Source organism: Micrasema longulum, unplaced genomic scaffold (assembly GCF_059751315.1).
Source record: "Micrasema longulum isolate JH-2025_06_02 unplaced genomic scaffold, ASM5975131v1 h1tg001039l, whole genome shotgun sequence".
Classification (NCBI taxonomy): Eukaryota; Metazoa; Arthropoda; class Insecta; order Trichoptera; family Brachycentridae; genus Micrasema; species Micrasema longulum.
The window spans coordinates 963,873-984,409 of NW_028278227.1; the positions used below are offsets into that span (position 1 = coordinate 963,873).

Sequence of the window (20,537 nt, forward strand, 5' to 3'; positions counted from 1 at the left end):
CTTGTCCTGTCGGCTTTTCTGTAAAGAATTTAATAATAAAAAAAATTAAATAGTATAGCTTACGTTTACGTTACTGCAATCGAAATAAAGTTTATTAAGACTGACATGTATTAAACATAGAATAATTTATTATAAATATCAATATATATAAATTACTAATTTACCTACATACTAGGCGACGCCTGAAAATGTTATTTTTTCAATTTCTTTACTTCTTCATGGATCAGGTAATTTATCAACATAATATATCAAATAATTCATTTAGATGAATCTCACCCGCATAAATAAAGGTTTCAGCTCTTTGACTTCACAAATATTAACAGATGAAAGAATTGAAGGAATATAGATGTTTAAATATGGGCAGAATGGTGAATGTTACACAGTGTGTAAAGTGGCCACTTAAACCAGCCATTGACAGGTCATAAGCCCTGTAGATGCCTAGACTTCTATATTACCTTCTCTTAAATGTTCTTCATCTCTGTTGTAGTATGTTAATATAAACAGCTCCCTAGGGAGTTGAATCCAGTCCTTGTCTACAAAAATTTAGACAAACTCAAAATATTGTTGTATAAATATATTTATTTAAAACTCTGTTTTTTTTTGTTTGTTCTTAATTCTTTGTTTATGTAATTTATTACTAACCCGACATTCAAAATCCTTATTAAAGCAACATATGCAAAGAAAAAAAAACCTTTTTTGTATTAGATACTCTTTACTATTTTGCAAATTAAATATATTGTATAATTTTTTATAGTTAACTCCGATTTCTCGCCAGTGAACTGTATTTATTTGCGAGGAAAACAAAAAACACACCGACACGAGCGATGACTTAGAGATTACACACGCGTCGACTTATGACTGCGATAGCTTAAGCATGTTCATTAATATTAATTGAGATCGCTCAAATTCTTAGCATGTTTTTAAGCACGTCGATTGTAATTCGTGATTTAGCTACAGGTCATAGGCGCTATGAATCTCCAGACTTCTGCTCTTAAAAAGTTTCTTTATCCTCTCTGTTCGTGTTTTTTTTATATAAATAAACAGGTTGTAATTTATTCTTATTCTGAAAAGGGGGGTCAGTGCTACATATGTATAATGAATAAGCTCCTGACGTCACTGCGACCTGTGTGGATTTATTGTGAAGGTACCGGACGGTACGGACCTTAAAAATGTTCTCGGTTTCCAGGTCTATAAAGAACCTGACTACTGTGTGGAGGGCAAGTGTTCTCATTTCGCTCCGAGCCCAGATTTATAAAGTACCTGGCTATTGGGTAGGGGGTGAGCTCTCTAATATCCTCAGGTTTAACCAGAGCAGTGGTGCTTCGAGGATAATACATATAATTGTCCTTTACTATTTAACAAAAATAATAATACGTTTTTATACATTTGTGTTCTTTATATTTTTTATGAAATGTAATTTTTTTTACGTAAATTGTATTCTGTGTGACAAATACAGTTTTGAATGTGAAATAGAACCAGAACTCTGGACTAGTGTTTTCGACTCGATTGCCACTACATTTTTTAAAACGTTTTTTATGTTAATATTTTGGTATTCTGTTTACCTAACCTAATAGGAGTAGGAGAGAAATTGTTCACTTGAATTAAATTGAAATAATAAATTTCTTGTAATTTTTTAAATATAAAATTTGCCATGCATATTTATCATTGAAAAACTCAATACCTTAACACGAAATTATTTTCGCCGAAGCGTTGAAACTGATTAAATAAAATTTGTCATTTCTTTTAATTTAGGCCACCCATTTGTAAATTAATGTGTGTATCGACATTTTCTATAAACTAAAAATAATGTAAGTCAACAATATTTCGAGTTTGTCCAAATTTTTGGAGACAAGAACTGAATGACACCCCCTGGGAGTTATTAAGAATTAAGTATTACAACCGAGATGGAGAATGAAATATCCCCATATGGAAGCCTAGTCATTTACAGGGCTTACGACATATTATTATTCGGTTTATCAAACGCAAGCAGAAGAGTGAATGTTTCACAGTGTGTAAAGCTGCCACTTAAAACAGTCATAAGTCCATAAGCCTTGTAAATGCTTAGACTTTCTCCGTCTCTCTTGTAATATGTTAAGAATAATATTAATACTTCCAGGTATGACGAGTTTATCACTAATCTCATGATGGTAATTTATGACTTTCGTATTAAAAAGCTTATTAAAAACATTTCGTTTCAATCTTTATACGAGATTCCTGTATAAAAACAGATTCATATTTAATATTATACATAATGAACGATTACCGAGTGAACTCGGTGCAAAGACGCGGCGATTTATTTAGTGCCTCATATTGCGATTAATTTACATTGTATTATTTTAGTTTATGTATTTTTTGCTACCATGCTTGTTTAAATATATAACCAAACAAGAAAAATCGTTGTTTTATTTTGTATTCCATGACGATGCAAAACAATTTAATAAAATCACATGTAGGTATGTATGTCAAACTAAAAATCAATATGAAAATGAAAAAGAACGCGTCAGTAATGGTTTCAATATTGGTTACTATCGCCATCTATGATTCATGTTATATACTAGAACTGGCATTTTATTGTTTATGGTGCCGTCGCTTGAGAGACGCGTTCACTTTTTACTGTGAACAATAACTTTTATCTGTGCTATCCCGCGCAGCTGTCAGAAAATAATACGCGCGGGCTGTCAAAGTTTCACTGATTTCTGTACATCAATCTTTATTATTTTGTTATTTTGAACATTTCCATAACATTTCTTCTAAAGAGTCAATAATTAGTTTTCTGCATCGAATTTCTTTAGTTCAATTGAATACATTCGGACGTGTATGTCGGTTTAATGTGTTTTACTGTTGTGTCTAAATGTTTTAACCTGTGTTGTGACTGTCAACAAATATGTTTACGTATGGTTTTATGCCGCGTATCATGTGTTATTTTAAATATATACTCAAATAATGCTGTAAAATGTTTGAAATCGTGAACCTGTAGTCAGAAATAAAAAAATATGTATTAAACCTTATCATAATTTGGTAAAATTATATGATTTGTAGTGTTCACTAAATGTGTTAGTGATTTATGACCAAATGAAGAATCAGGGTTTTATTTATTTGTGTTTGGATACTAAATACCTATGTACATCAAGTGATGCTGTAGCGGGGGTAAGTAAAATTGGTTTTATTAATGCTTTGTTTACACAAAGCATGTTGCTAACTCTTGATTTCTTACTTGTGGTGAGATAAAATATGATAATTGTTTTTAAATCCTGACTTTATTTGTAGTGTTTTATTGTATGATTACATTTTTTTGCAAAATACTTAATATAATGTTGTTTTTTAATAAAAACAGTAACTTAAATCTTCCACAATTAAATAGGAATTAGTTAATTATTTATTAAGTAGTTTATATTTACAGTAGCAAATTAATAATCCAATAAAACTTATTATTAATGTTTAACATTTATCATGTCTGAAGCCATTTATATTTTTATTGTGAAAGTTATTTATTTACATACCAACCTGTTTATAAAATGGAAACTTTGAGAAATAATGTGTTTAGGATACTATTCAGTTTGTATAATACATATTATATTAAACATGTTTGTTAACAAAAACAAAAAATGATTTGTACGAAACAAGTGTTTATATAGGTTAAATTTTTAATTTGAAGTACAGATGATCAAATCTTCAATTAAAACCCTTTACTCATTTAAAATAATCTAATTTGGGTTCTAAGACAAATAAAATTTGTGTGTTTACTTGTTTCACAGACAGGCACTAACACATTAATAAAGATTATTGAATATTCAAATGGATTGTACCTTACCTTAGGGATTTTTTTATCAATTGCTAATATCAATAAATAAAACTCATTGTGACTGACTTATTTAGCTTATAAATTTAATATCAAAGGCCCACTGTGTTATTTTAATATGTTATTTAATATTTGAGTCGTTCACGTCCAAATCCATCTATAATGGATTTTCAAGAATATCCAGAAATCTCAAAAAACATTTCTATTTGTAGAAGGTTTTGTCATGTAACATAAACCTTTTTAAAAAAAAAAAAATTCCTAGTAGAGTTTAAAACAAATTATCCAGATAAATTTTAAGTATATCTTATTATCCTTAAATTTACATTCAAACATTTTTTTAACATATTGAATTATAGAGGGGTTTGGAATTATACAACACATTTGTGCGATGTTCCATATAAGAAATCCATAATACTTAATAATAATAAAGGCTTTGTTTACTTTCAATGTTTGTTTTCCTATAGTGATGATTGTACAAGGTCTTCACAGAATATAAATTATGTAATACCCCAAACCTGCGCGACCTTTGCTCAGAGTCACCTATTGTTTATCACACCGAGAATGCTTTATATTTTGGAATATTGTATTACGCTCTCAAAAACAATTTCAATTTTCAAGGAATGGTTATTTCATGTTTGTCAAATGTTTGTCTTTGTTTGTTCTTTCTATGTTGATGTTCTGTGTTACTTTAATAATGTTTTCTTGTACTATATAATTATTCATCCCAATTTAACGCTGTAGTTTATTCCCATGGAGTTGGGACTTGCGTACCAATAGATGTAAATGAGTAAGTTATTTGTTAATAAATAATTTACTAAATAAATAATAAAGTTTTGCATCTAATGATAATTTGTATCATCACTCAATTTCTCCGAAGGGTAGGTTGAGATTTTGAATTCCTCATGTTTTTATCTCTCGTTTCTCACTTATTTTCCATTCATACATCTTATCTTCATACTCAAAACACTCGATTATTATTATTCAATCTTTAAAAATTAAAGGTTTTTAATTAAATAGATTTATTTTTTGATGTTTTTTGTTGATATTTCTTGATAAAACTCCATAGTTAATGATTTTGAAAAAAATATAAATAAAGTTATCAATGAAACTTCTTGGTTTAGTTTTACTTTTTTATTATTTTAGTATAAGTTTCATTGATAACTTTATTTATAATTTTATCGAAATCATTATTTCTTTTTTTAAGGAAAAAGAAAAAACAATAGTTACTAAAAGTAATAAAAAACATCACCAAATATTAAAAAAAACAAACTAACTATTATTATTAAGAATCTGTTCAGAAAAAACATGCATTTCAAGATTTTTTACAAAATTTAAAATACAGTTTAAAAAAATACTGTTTTTATCAGATTGTCATCAGTTGGTCAGACAGTGTATACATAAAATGAAATGAAGTAAGTGTAGAATTTTATTTTATAGGTACTTAACACTAATAAAAATCATTTGATGATTGAATTTTAATAATATATTTCTATATTAAAAAATTTCATCAATAAATAATAGCGAACACCCGTCCTCTTTTTGGCAAAGCTTAAATTCTTAGGTGCTTAGGTATGGGATTCCTAAAAGAGTAACAAAAGCTTAATACCTGAATTTAAAAACACAATAGGCACTGCCTCTTCTGTAATTTTTCTTCACCTCTAAAAAAGGGTTGGCCCTTCGTGTAGGTATAAAAAAAATCAGCAGATAGTGATCTTATACGCTCGTGTTTTGAAATAGTCAAGTATAGGCTTCAGTGTAAATTGTAGACACGTAGAAGTCCAAAAAATAGGCAGAAAGCTTCTTCTTCTTCTCTGTTTAGATCGGTTGTTATGTTATCGGTATTCGCTCTTTATACGAGTCACCAAAAGATCATGATTTGTTAATAGACTGTAGGGGAACCTTACACACTAGATCACACTACATCGATCAGAAGGAACTCACATTATAGTTAAAACGGTGCGGGGGCGCCACGTGCGGCGCGTGCGATGGACCAGAGGAAATGCCACGAGCAACAAGACTATCAAACTAAGCCAATATTTTTTTTCAAATATTTTTATGTTTTTTTAATTAAAAAAAATAATATTTGGACTCCTGTATGTAGCCTTATGTGTCATGTACAAGGCTAAGGTACTCATAAAAAATCGTTTTTGTTTGTCTTGGAAATGGGATGTTCGATCACTGATTTTGGTTTATTACCTTTAATCCAAGGTTTGGGTCCAATCACCATTGTTGCAAAGTCCAAGAACAATGGCGCGTGATAACTACTTTTAACTACAGTGTGGATATCTGTTAAGGATATTCCATCTTTCCTGCATTCTGCTTCAACAATATATCCAGCAAACCTCCGTCGTCATCACCAAAGTACTTTTGAAACGACCCAATTTTTTATCGGACACTGAGCTATGAGAAGTTACTTATAATTTTGTAATAGAACACTGTATGTTAATTGAATTTATGTTTATGTTTATAAAAGTCATTTGTGCCGTGTATACACTAATAAATAAAATAAATATAGGTTTAAATTAAGGAATGATGACTATTGTCCATGCGATGATATTTCTTCACAGAGTATCGAACATCTGTTATTTTAGTGCCCATTTTTCAGTTTTCAACGCCATAATCTTGAAGCAGAAATATTTTTATGTATCGCATTGTCAGCCCTATGATTTTTTTAAAGTTTTGTAATTTTGAAATTCGCCGAGAATTCTGGTGATTGGTAGGTTAGCTTCACGGAAACCGGAAATCTATCATAACACTCGACCACTGGTTTATCCGAGTGAACTTGCGACGTAGTTCAGTTTTATGAAATTAATCTTCATACATTTTCGAAATACTTCACCTTACAATTAAATGCTCTCACTTTTACCGTTCGTAAGAAAAAAAAAACATTCAATTTCCCGTAGCACTGAACTTCATAATTTCATAATCATGTATAAGGGAGTTAATAGTTGTATTCATTTTCTTGCAGCTATCTTTGTTAACAGTTTTAATTGAAGTTTTTTTAGAAAATATGATATATTTATTATCTATCCAGTCTGTCCCAACTTAATTCTCATTTTCTAATAGTGAGTTATTTACAACTCGTTTGTGGTGGCCTCAAAATTGAAATGTTGGAGTAAATCATAAGAGCGCAAATATTTATTTTATATTTTTAAAAATCTATATAACTACGCCCAGAGGACTTTAACATGACATGCATGTAATTAAAATCAAAGAGTGTTTTGATATTATATATATGTAGGTAAGTATCTAATAAAGAACAATTAAAAGTAATAAAAATATGTCAAATGACATTATATGAATAATATGACTATAAAAATAGATATAAAGATAAAATACTCCATACAAGTAGGTTAAATACATAGTTAAATGTTTTTGAAAAATTATAACACGTTTAGGAAAAAAAAGTACTCAGTAGGTATTATTGAAGTGTATAGGTAAACAAAATAGAAAAATTCGGTGATTTTTACAGCATTCGAATAGTTTAAATTATTTTGATTGTACAACCACAAGAATAGGGAAATATCAGGTTTAAAAAAAAAAAAATTAAGCAATAAGGATCTATAAAATACTGTCGAGTGAAAAAAACTTTTTTGCTACATGTTAGTAACATTAAAATATTTTTTTTTTCATTTTTCATTGAATTCCCGCAAAAACTGTCATTGCATTGGAAACGCCCCTAATACGTCACGATTCATGTTTATTTTCAACATTGTTCCTAACCGTTAACATTTTTATAGAACATCGTCACGAATCTTGACGTCACAACTATCAATGCCAAACATGTCGCGTTTTTCTAGTGACATATTTTTTGTTATTTCTTTTTAAAAATTATATATAATTTTTTTTCCACAATATCCGTATTGATTTTGAAAATACAATTAATTATTCTTAATCCATTTAATCTATTTTTACTCTCAAATCTGACTATGAAAAACAAAACATGTCAATTTCTCCACCCTCGTTTTCGAGGAGATTTAAGCGTTAACCAAGGTTTCAGCAACTTCATATTAACAAATCAAAGTCAAGGGTCATCTTCAGTATAACAACGCATATGGACAATATTGCTGCCTAGGTACTGCAGAGCCTCCGAAATGTTTACAACTGGACGGGTTAGTGAAAATAAAACATGTTTTTGTTGTTGTTTTTCTGTCTGTTTAAAATAAAAAATATGAAATACAATAATAAGAACGTTAGTAATGTATACAGGATGTTCTTTAAACTCTGTCACATCCGAAACCACGATGATCAGTATGGGCAAGAAGACATATTAGCATATTTAAAAAAATATTTAGAATAAAGATAAAAAAAAAAATAAAAAAAAAAAACAAATGGTTGCTTACTTCTGCAGGGGAAAAATAAGGGTAGCGCGGCGCAGTATCAGACTCCCCCCTTCCCCCTCGCTTCACCCCTGCAGAAGTAAACAACCATTTGCTTTTTTTTATATTTTAATTTTTTTAAATTTTGTTTGTTCTAAAAAAATATTTTAATGTGCCAATATGTCTTCTTGCTCATACTGATCATCGTAGGTTCGGATGTGACAGGGTTTAATGAACACCCTGTATATGTTTTTCCTAACAAAAAGATTTGCTATTATATCAAATCGAATTTTTACTAACGATAATTATTTTCATTACAGGAACTTTTATTCGCTCTCAAAGGGGAAAACGTTTGCTAATGTTACAAAGCTATACTTATTATAACCAATGTACGTTAAGCAGAGGAACGGAACGCTGGGGATGTTCAACCCACAAACACAAGGGTTGCAGAGCCTTCATTCGCGTTGTGGACGATGCTATCAGCGAAGTCATCGGGGTGCATGATCATCCACCTAATAAATATGTCATAACCCCCGATGGGCAATACATAAAATCATCGTAAGCGAGAAAGGAGGAGCCCTATGCACCATGGCCTTGGCGGGTGACGGTGATAGTAATTAATTAGGTAAACGATGTATGTATTATTAAAATTTATTGCAACAAAGACGGATTTTTTTTAGAAGGATATAGAAAACTAAGCATTTACAGGGATTTTTACATGTAATTGGGTGGTTTTTAATTGTTTTTTTTTTAAATTTTATTATAAATTTTTCTTTGAATTTTACAAAAGATATACATGTTTCAAAAACAAAAAAAACTGTTACATAAACACAAAAAATCCCACAAAGGCATGGCCTGTGTGGGATTTCATATTAAATTTAAATAAAGTATACATTTTATATTAAATTTAAATAAATGCCCACTGGAAGAATACGATAGATATCAAAATTAAAAAGTAAGTGCTAATGTTAGAACAATTTTTTTTTTGTCAATAAAAATAAGAAAATAATTATTTATGTATATGCTATTCATTTTAAAAATAAGCTATTTAAATCAGCTTTTTTATCCATTATTTCAACAAAAATTTAAATCGTAACAAATTCAAATAATTGAACGCAGTTTCGCTGAAAGCAGCCAGTCATCGAAAAGTGAAACTGAGGTAATAGCGCATTTGGGAAAATAGTGAATAATCAAATCCACACAACAGTTGGAATATTTTTGAATTTGACAAATGATAAACAATGAAAATATTAGTTCATTTATATTGCAAACAAGAATCTTATTACGTATTTGACCAGTTATAATGATTTTTAAAGTAGGTACCGTAAGACTTTTCTAGTGCTGTCGGTGTTTTCCGCAAATTGAGCAATGCCGTTTTTGTGATCGACACCATTTTCAGAAGGTGATTTATACCGCTTTTTGTAAGAACGCGATCTGGCTGTTTTTTAGCAGAACATACAATTGACCCTACTGCACCCGATAACATTAGTATTTTTTTTAAATTGTGGACTGGCTGCTTTCTGCATAACTACGTTCAATCGATCTGATGAAATGCATTAAACAGTTTTAGAGCGATTAAAAATGAGAGTCTTTGCCCGAGTCTAAGTGGCCACATTACACACTGTGTAACATTAACCATTCACCTTGTTAAAACATCCACATTTCCTCAACTCTTCCACCTGTTGACTTTTGTAAAGCAAAAAAAAAATAATTTTGATATTAATAATATTTTTTATCAAGATAAATTATTTATCGCCTTAAAATGCTTTTAAATTTTTACGCTTCTTTTGTACCAGTTGAATCAACAATATTTTGTGTATATCCAAATGTTTGTAGACGATTTCACTCCCTATCGCAACAGAGAGGGAAAACATTTATTGAGATGGGCATTGCTTTAGAAGCCTAGACGTTAACAGGGCTTATGACCTGTCATCGGCTGGTTTAAGTGGCTGCTTTACGCACTGTATAACATTCGCCATTTTGCCCTGTTGACAGCCAATGACAGGTCATAAGCCCTGTAAATGTGTATACTTTCATAAAACATTATAAAATTATTATAATTTATGTCCGCCTCGTAGTGTAATGGTCAGTGCGTTTGCCTACCATGCGAAAGGTCTCGGGTTCGATTCCCACATGATTTACTTAAAATATTGATCTTAAATGGTGTTTCAAAAAGTGTAAAATCTCTGGAATACTTCATAGAGTCTGGACTAAATCTGAAGCGTAAGACTGATCATCTTGCCTTCATGTAACAAAAAATATCTAAATACGCTGCGATTGTTGTACCAATGCATTGCCCTATGCACCATTAGGTGCGGAAAGGGTATGAGGATGGTGATTATATAAAGGCAATGTTTTGAAAGAGAACGCAAAATTTACTTTCAAAATTTTATTGCTTTTAAAATAATGCAGCCACTTGGTATCACATTAAAAATTTACTTAAGGTGATTCTTAACGTAAAATATAAAACTTATTATTGGCGTAAAATATAAAACTTATTATATAGATGGCGCTTTTATAATTTTTTATTAAAAAATTGCATTTTTACGTTTATTTTCAATAAAAATATTACAAAACTTGGTTTGCGGATACTTTACACTATATTGATTGTAACAAATACCATAACAGCATAATTTAGGTAATTTAGGTGTACAAAACAAAAAATAAGATAAATATTTTTTTGTTTTGTGCAATATTTGTACGCATAGTTAATTGCTTTGACAAAAAACTCGTTTAAGAGCAGCGACAACATCGCCTTTATTTTTTATTTCCTGATAACGATCCGGATATTTGGCAATCCGGATGACTGGAGTTCGAATAAACGTAGTTCTACTGTATTTACATCCATTGAGTAATAACCTTAGAATATATATATAACAGTTATATTTACTATTAATTGTTGTTGTAAGTTAAGTACGTAAACCTATTATCCTGTATTATTTTTTTACACTCAGAATAAAAACTATATAGATAGGTAATAGGTACTCATTATAATATAATTTGCTTATTCTTGTTTTACTCATATAACTTTTATACTAAATATTTTTTGTATATTTAATGAAAGTAAATATTACCTACTCACCCAATTAATTGTTTCATTTCATAAATATCCAATATATTTTCCTTGAATTTTTCTGTCTTCATAATAGGTAATTTTCTTTTTTTTTTATTATTTTTATTTTTAAACAAGAAAAAAAAAACGATGGTAACGGTATCAATATTTTTTTCGTGCGACGTCGGATAAACCTTCTACAAGGGTTTAAATTATGCGTATTTTAAATTACCCGTAAACGAGACGTTTTGCGCCCTGTGGGAAAAACGGCACGAATGACGTTTTAGCGCCCAACTTGCACGCACTTTTTATTAGAAACGCAGTCAGTGGTCATAACGCGTGACGTCAAAATGACGTAATGCCGACTGCGAGTCATTTTGTATATGCTCATTTTTAAACTCGAAAAGTATAAATTAAACCATGATTTGAAAATCCGCTTTAAATTTATATTTAATATTTGACGTTATTCTCAATTCGCGGAAACACCCTTTTATAACAGTTGTTATTGTTATTTATTTTTAAAATATTTTATTTTTATTCGCAAAATTAATTATTAAATTGAATTATAGAATTATTAAAGAATTCAATTACAAATTTTAGGCACACGATCTTAATTTTGCTACACCACTGTATTAGTAAATAACTTTTTTAATATTTTTTTTATTTATTATTTTCTTCATTTAAAAATATTTATTATGAAGTAATGCCTAGTAGGAGAAGACCCGGGCTAAGGCAGACAAACATGTATGTTTATTTTACTCCATCTATTTTGTAGTAGGTGTTAACATAGGTTGTGTCCATTTTTGCCCGTTTCCTTGTGGGCCTCGTGGTGTAATAGTCAGCGCGTTTGCCTACCATGCAACAGGTATCGGGTTCGATTCCCAACATGGTTGATATGAAATATTTATTTCGAAGAGTGTACTCACACTATAATATTTCATAGTCCCTGGACTGGTACCTGAAGCGTAAGACTGATCATCTTACCTTCATGCAACAAAAATGATCAAGATATGCTGCGATTGGTTACCAATGCAGTGCCCTATACAACATTAGGTGCGGAAAGGAAATGATGATGATGGTGTCCGATTTTTTAAAAATTTTTTTTCCTCATTAGACTCGTGAATCTCTCGCTACCGGTAAAGGCAGGTATGAAGGTCATAAAAACGCAAATAAGATATTGATATAAATTAAATATTATAACCAGAATTACCTTCTTTTTAAAAAAAAGTAGAACACAATTCTATAAAAAAAGGTTTCAACTAAAAAAAATTATTTTTATTTTTTTTATTTAAATCTTAAAGTAGGGCACACATATCATACATATTGTTATGTGTGTTCTAATAATAACATTGCAAATATATTTAATTTATAAATTGTTTATCACATATGTCTTGACCATTATTTTAAATTTTGATATGTTTTTTTCTTCATAAATATTTTTTTTCCATTTCGTAATACTTTTTAATTGCTTGAAATAAAATTGAATTTTGTGACTTTGCCTTTTTCCTAAATGGAAGTCTAATTTTGTTCTTTTCTCTAGTATTGTGATCGTGTTCATGCTGGTTCCGATCAATTTTTTTCCAAACTTCTGTTTTTTTAGAGTTTATAATTTATAATTTTATGAACAAATATCATTGTATTGTAAAATATTCTTTGTATATATGTTAATAATTTCATTTCATTTACCATCGACTTTACCCTCGTGTATCTGTTTTTTTTTCAAAATGATTCTAAAGGCTTTATTTTGTAATACAGTTAGTTAATATTTAAAAAAAAAATTTTAAGTATTACCGAAGGAATAATTTTGCGTAGAAATAAAGGAAAATGTCACAAAAATGTATGTGATTTAAAATGCTTGTATTTCTTAACAAAAAAAAAAAAAAAAAATTTTGCTTCGGCCACTTTCATGTTCAATTTATTATCTTCAAATTATTCCAACTAATCAATCTCACGAATTGTAGCCCAACGAACGAACCTCTGTACTGTGAGGTATATAATTAATTAAAATGTTATTTTTTTAGTTGAGTTTGTACTCTCGCGAAAAGGACGACCGCTTATTAAATATCAAGGAAGAACATTCTACAGAATAAGTCAGACACAAAAGGGAAGGTGCCGTTGGAAATGTTCTACCCACTACCAAAGGGGGTGTAAGGCAAATGTAGTGTCGGTAAAACGATATATTACCGCAATCAACGGTAAACACAACCACTAATATTATCTTACCTGTGCATCTGGGGTCCGATCATGTTGGTAGATAAATGTTCTTTTCTAAATGTGATTTGTTGAACTGACTGTTTCTTTTTTTGTTTTCGATCTCCATCGTTTATCATATCATTATTGTTTATTAATTAGTTTTTTTAAATAAATGTAGAAACTCTTAAAAAAGTTTAAATTATAAAAGATTAATTATTTGATGTCTAGGGATGATGAAATATTATGTACTTATAGAAACAAAAGACAGTAATATTTAATCTGTATAGACCTGAGACAAATCTAGCCACCAGAAAAACTAGTTTTTACTGTATAAATGATAAGGGTAGTAAATAAAACATTTAAATTGATATTATGACAACCAATTTGATAATGATGCATCTTTTATAGGTTCATCTATTTTTTTTTTCTAAAAACAAAATTTATTTACTAAATGTTATTAAATATTTGTATATAACTACTTACCGACGTTTCTATATCTACCGGTTTCGAGACGCACCCGTCTTCACCATAGTTGCACAAAAATATAAAAACAACACATGCATTTGAATAAGCATCCAAATATTTGATAACATATAGTAAAATGTTTGACCACAAAGTTAATGCTTTAAATAATAATGAAATTTATTTATTTATCTTTCTATTTAAGTAATTCACACTCGAAAATTTTTGACAGAAACTATAACCATTCTTATAAATAATTATATGGCTCTTTTCACACATGCCACGCAAATCCACCCGGCCCGGTAATTTTCCGGGTTCACCCTACAAAAGGTGACACATTTTGTTTGCGTTTGTAGGATGTACCCGGTAAAAATTACAGGGCCGGGTGCATTGGCGTGGCATGTGTGAAAAGGGCCTATGTGTTGCTTTTGCGGTTAAAACATACACTAGATAAAATTGAAAACCAGAAGTCCACATTTGTATACCAGAGGACGTCAGAGGTTATATCCATTTTTTTCTCCATTTAAGTATCAATCGTCTTTTATTTCTATAATAAATTACAATGAACTTCCACCAAGAATTTTCACTAATAAACTTAAATGTTTTAAATATATCTTTGATTCAAAAGTGTGTTTTTATTGATTTACTGATAGTTACTAAAACTGGTGGGTGATGTTGTTAAGAATTGACAGGATCTTTCAGCAGAAACGGAGAACCTCTTTAAGAAGAACTTATGATATGCCATGGGCATATTTGCATCACTTAACGCTGTGTGTAACATTTTCCATTCTGCATATTTTCAACGGTGCACTGTTCCTCGGTTCATCAATCTTTTGATCGACCCATGTGTGCATGTGTAAAAAGTATTCAATATATACCTATATGCAACAAAAAAATGAGCCAAAGTAAACTTTGAAAGATACAAAAAAAAAATAACGAAATCATACAATTTCGAAATTTCAAAACATATTTTTTTCAAACTCGCGCTATTCAAAAAATACAGTAAATAAACGTAATAAAAACAATGTTTTAAGGTATTTCTTACAAAAAATATATTCAAAAGTTTTGTTTAACTAAAATATAATTACTTTTCGACCGGGAGATTACGCTTCTTGAAATTTCATCTAAACTTAGGTACATGCTCATATAAAAACAATAAGTATATTTTAGTAAAAAAAATACTAATGATTGAAAGAATGATGGATTGAAAAAGAAAGTTATCCAAGAAAAAACTTAAATGTTGGTTTTTAAAAAGAAGTGCAAGCATTTTAAATTAAACCAATTTTAAAGTATTTTTCTTAAACTCTACATAGGTGAAATTAAGCCTTTTATGATCGTTTTAAAATAGTAAAATAGTACATTTATCAAATAACAGCCTTAAACACATTAATTTATTTTTATTGTGGTATTTTTAGCATATGGTTTAAAACCAAAACATTTATAAGAGTTTTGGGTACTTACGTAAAAAAATTGTTTATTTTAAAACATTCCGGATATCCACAGAATCCCTCATTTTTATTTCCTTAATTTAAAAAAAAAATAAGGTACATGTGTTTAAATTATTATTTATAGCGGTGTTTTTCAACCTGTGGGTCGCGACTCGCTGGGGAGTTGTGAAACCTTGCTTGGGAGGTCGCAGCCACAAATAAGGCAACAGTGAAAAGCAAGGGATGAAAAACTAGCAATCCTAGAGAGGGGAGGGGGGTAAAAACATAAAAATATTTTCCTACCGGGGGTTACGTATTCAAAAAGATTGAAAAATACTGATTTATAAATTAATCTAAATTACAAACGATGATTTTTTGTAAAGGTGTCTACAAACACACTCGATATTTGTCGCCGTCACGTGACAAATGTCAAATTTCAAGCATATCTGCAGGCTTATTCTGTCACAATTTCGTTTCGTAAGTTCGTTCGTTCGTCATATATCCATCTCACTCTAAAGCTAGGGTTTCCAAGGACAGCGGTGCCCGTATCTTAACGACCGTAGTGAACGGTGATGCGGTGGACAGCCGTCGTAACGGTGACTAGAGAGTGGTTTCCTAGGAAAACGGTGTTGATAGCATTTTTTAACACCATTTTCCTAGGTTGAAGTACCAATGCTCTGCCCTAAACACCACTGGTTGCGAATAGAAAAATGATGATACGATCGTCAAAAATCGTGCGTATCTGGTTGTAAGTCGTGACATTTATAGCAGCTTGACGATTACACTGATGGATAGAATTAAACGTTTTTAATTTTACATGAACTAAAGAAGGTGATTATTATAGTTTTTTCCTGCTTATTTCAAATCTACTTTTCATATTTTTCCCGTTCATGATGCTCGAATAATAAACGGATCCGATTTTTTTTTTTAAATGAATTATGTAATTTAGTTAAGTATGAAGGTAATTATTAGGTAATTAATTAGATAATATCATGATTTATTTACGTAACATATTTTTAATCGATTGCGCCTGTATTCTCTATTGCTGGCTTGTCTCTTTGCAGGGCCGCGATTATGAACGGCTATCTTCATCGGTATAGACTGAGACGGTATAAACTAATATCGATATTTATGTACGAAAGTGTGTATATTTGTATGAAAATTCAAAGTATCCTCGTCGGTAACCGGTAATTAAACATGTTTAGAAAATAAAATTGTTAACATATTCTATATTTCATCCAGAAAACTTAATTTTACTATGTAGATAAAATTGAAGATTAATTTTAACTTCCCATTAAAATACGTACCCAGATCCCAATGTTCGCATGTTTTGTTTTTTCTTGTAGGGCGATTCAATACGGCTGATATCTTTGTCAAATCTCTCAACACATGGTAAACAATAGATACGTGGGGCCCAAACCTTATCCTGATCTCCAACTTTACACCACGAAAAATATTTTATTTTTTTTAAATTATGATAATATATATATATATATTAATACTTAAGTCACTTCACCACACACGTAACAAAAGTTATCAGGACTATTCACACCGTTGCGTGGCATTGTAGTGTTAAACAATATTTATGACATAATTTGAGTGGTTCACAAATTCATTTAGTTAAAGTGGGATACTTATAATTATACTATTGATAATAGATATTCACTTTACCAAAAGTAGAAAATTAACAAGATACGTCATTCCGAAGCGTGCTTAAAACCCTGCAATTATTCATTGTCGGGAAAGTTCAAAGTCAAAGTGAAGTCGCCCAATTATTGCCTAAAATAAGATTTATCCGAGGCGATTTGTGAGAGGCGAGATATAGTGGTTTGGGACATAAACATAAAATTACTATTTAATAAAGGGTGATAGACTATTACATGAGAATCAGATAAAATAGTTCATGTAGGACAAAATCACTGTCGATCAGTGTTATCAAAGATTATTAAGTCGAGTATGTCTTTAGTTAATTTTGCAAATAATTGAAACTCGCATTGAAAAAAGTACTCAATTAATTTGAATGTTTTTTTTAGTTACATTCGTCAAGTCACAAAAAGGAAGAACTCTTCTGATGTATCGTGGACGAACTTTCTACAAAAAAGAATGCTATAAATCTGGAAAAAGTCGGTGGCAATGTTCTACTAATTTTAGCAAAGGGTGTAAAGCTTTCCTTGTTTTAATCAACACGACTATCATTAATTTTAGTGACAATCATAATCATCCAATCAGAAACATAACATAACTGTACCTATGATATGTTCATAAAACGAACTATGTCGGGTTTTTAAAAATTATTTATAATAAAAAAATATTTAAAAATCAACTATGATGTTTTTTTTTTCACAGAAATTCAAATATAAAATTTGCGAAATTCTCGTACTTTTTTACAGTTGTTTTACATATTTAAGTATTATTTTTATACATCGAAATCTGGCTGAAGCAAATTAACATAGAAGAAATAAATAAAAAGTTAGTAACATGTGAAATATGTAATATATGTATATAACTCTGAACACCTGTACAGCCCTTAGTTATTTTTTCACAGGTTTCCCCAGTGAGGAGGACTTTTAAATTAATTTTTCAGAAAAAATATTTCAAATGGTATAGTATCAAAAAAGAAAAAAAAAGTGTATTATAACAATGTTATAAATTGTTGGAATATTACTACTAAATAAGAAAATCTAAAACAAATCAACGATAATATTTTTAATGTAAGGCGTTCCATTATGAATGTTGAGTATTTTTACAAATAACAAATGTTAAAAAAATACATTATTAGTTTGACAAGAGATAGTATTCTAAAACGACAAAGATTACCATGCGCGGTCCGTCCATAGATTGGATGGAACCAATGCTTCCGTAAAAACTTAACTTTTTGAAAAATTGATTGCGACAATTCACAAGTCCACGCATGCGCAAATTGAGATCTTTACTAGCTCTGTGGAAACAATTCTAATAAACCAATCCATGAATATTTCAAATAGATTGTGATTATTTTATAACAAATTTACCACTTAAATCAGTTGACACGGGGGTATTTTAATATTAAACTATGAAATATAACTCTTTTATGATAAAATTATGACACAAAATGTCTTTTTAGTTTATTTTAAAGCACTTAAATCAATTAACTATCTTTGTAGTGGGCACATATTTACCTATGTACCAAGTACCAAGTTACTGCTTCCCTAATCTAAGACCTCAACTTATTAAAATAAAATACTGACCGGTTTTCACACATAAATATTTTCTTTTGTTGTTAATTATATGCATTCGTTGTTTATCTGCAACCATTTTACATAAAAAATCCGGATATTCGGTATCCGGCTAAATCAAAATCCATTTCATCTTAGTACTTACAAAATTTTGAATCAAAATTTTATAGAAATGCTTGGGTTCTTTTAATTTTCCTAAGTGAAAATTTGTGCACTTTTCGACGACTCGTTCATAACCCACTGCTCTAAAATTTAAAAAGTTGAGGAAAACGTGGTTCGAACTATGGACCTCTAGTCGGTAAATCTGCCACACTACCACAAAAAATAAATAGTTTAAAATACCAATTTCGGATTATCAGTTTCACGAAAACGATGTAAATTACATGTGTTTTTTTAGCGAAATTCGTCCTGTCGCAGAAAGGAAAAAAGCTGATTCTGTATGAAAGACGAACATACTACCAAAAATTGGGTTATGAAGATGGCAGAAGCAGATGGCATTGTTCTACTAGTGGTAGCAAAGGGTGTAGAGCTTTTATTTCTTTATTTGAAACTACCATTGTTAAAATAAATAATCACCATAACCACGATTAAATAAAACAATACAATCTTTTTTGGAAATGTGAATGTTAAAATTTTCATAGACAGAATGGTGAGTGGTACGCAGTGCACAATATGATGTTATTTTTCAATATACGATCATCCAGTTTTTTTTGTTCTAAGTAGTTATGTATTTGCGTAATGACCATTTAGCCCTTTACAAGAGCATTATCAAACTAACAGTGTTACGTAAAAATATATTTTAAGGTCTTAATATATAGACATATTTTTTAAACATCTAGATCTTAATAAATACTATATTTTTCATAGGTAAGACGTTTTTTCAACCAAAAGACTTAAAATGATTGTTAATTTACATGTAAATATTAAAATAAACTAAACGGTGATGGGGAAAGTACAAATGTGTTTTATTATATTAAATTTGAATTTCAGATAATTTCATGTCTAACAGGGGTGATTTTCTAAATCCTCTCGCGGCCGTAGGAAAAACTTTTATTTTTTATATAATCACAAACTGTTTTACTCCAACTCATGAGTCAAATGTTTTTCTAAATTTAAGTCTCCCCTGAGTAGCGCCTGCTCGCGCCACTTAATTACACTTAAACATTATCATTTATACGGGGTGTTTATTAAATCCTGTCACATCTGAAACCACGATGATTAGTGTGAGAAAGAAGACACATTGGCACATTAAATAAATTTTTAAAATGAATATTTTTATTTTTTAAAACATCTGCAGGGGAGAAACGAAGAGGGGGAGGGGGAAGTCTGATACGCCAACAACCATGCGGCCGCGCTCCCCTCGCTTCTCCCCTGCGGAAGTAAGAAACCATTTGTTTTTATAATAATTTATTTTTAAGTTTTCTGTGTTCTAAATATTTTTTTTAATATGCTAATATGTCCTCTTGCCCATACTGATCATCGTGGTTTCGGGTGTGACAGGGTTTAAAGAACACCTGTATTTTGACTTCCTGACTGTAGCTGTTGTATTGTTACACAATAAAAAATATAATAATTTAAAATTGCAATATTTGTAGTCAAATTAAAAATTATCTTACCTTTTATAACCTAAAAATATAGATTAGTATACATATATTCAACGTATCATATCATAACAAAACCTGTTTAAATTAATTCAAATTAACGTAACTCTTAAAATGTTTTGTTTTTAAAAGTTTATAATAAATAATACTAGTTTATCATTGCTTAAATAAAAGAAAATATAATTAAATATGAAGTATGTAGCTAAATAACAATAAAAACTTATTTTTTAAAAATTCGATAACACCTAGTTATCTCTCTTCAATCCGTGGCTCATGTCTGAGGATAGTGATCACGCCTTACTCCAGGCATGGCCCGTCTGAGGATAGTCTCCCTCCATCTGGAACGGTCTTGTGCTCTTCTGTATGCATTTGTCTGTGATAATTCTGATGATTCAGTGACCTTACCGCTCCACCTTGTCGGTTGACGTCCACGCGACTGTGTTCGTCGACATTTCCTAGGAGGATTATT

The 20,537-nt window shown here is 30.1% G+C and overlaps 1 long non-coding RNA gene across 2 annotated transcripts; it reads left to right on the forward strand.

Annotated features, from left to right (window-relative positions):
* The first annotated feature begins 2,663 nt into the window (after positions 1-2,663).
* On the forward strand, positions 2,664-17,527 carry LOC148277401 (uncharacterized). Of its 2 annotated transcripts, XR_015823500.1 has the most exons (4): positions 2,664-3,147; positions 8,439-8,743; positions 13,192-13,365; positions 17,286-17,527. It is a non-coding gene; the product is annotated as an uncharacterized LOC148277401 (long non-coding RNA). The 2 variants fall into 2 exon arrangements; XR_015823499.1 differs by lacking the exon at positions 17,286-17,527 and having other exon boundaries at positions 13,192-14,960.
* The last annotated feature ends 3,010 nt before the right edge of the window (positions 17,528-20,537 follow it).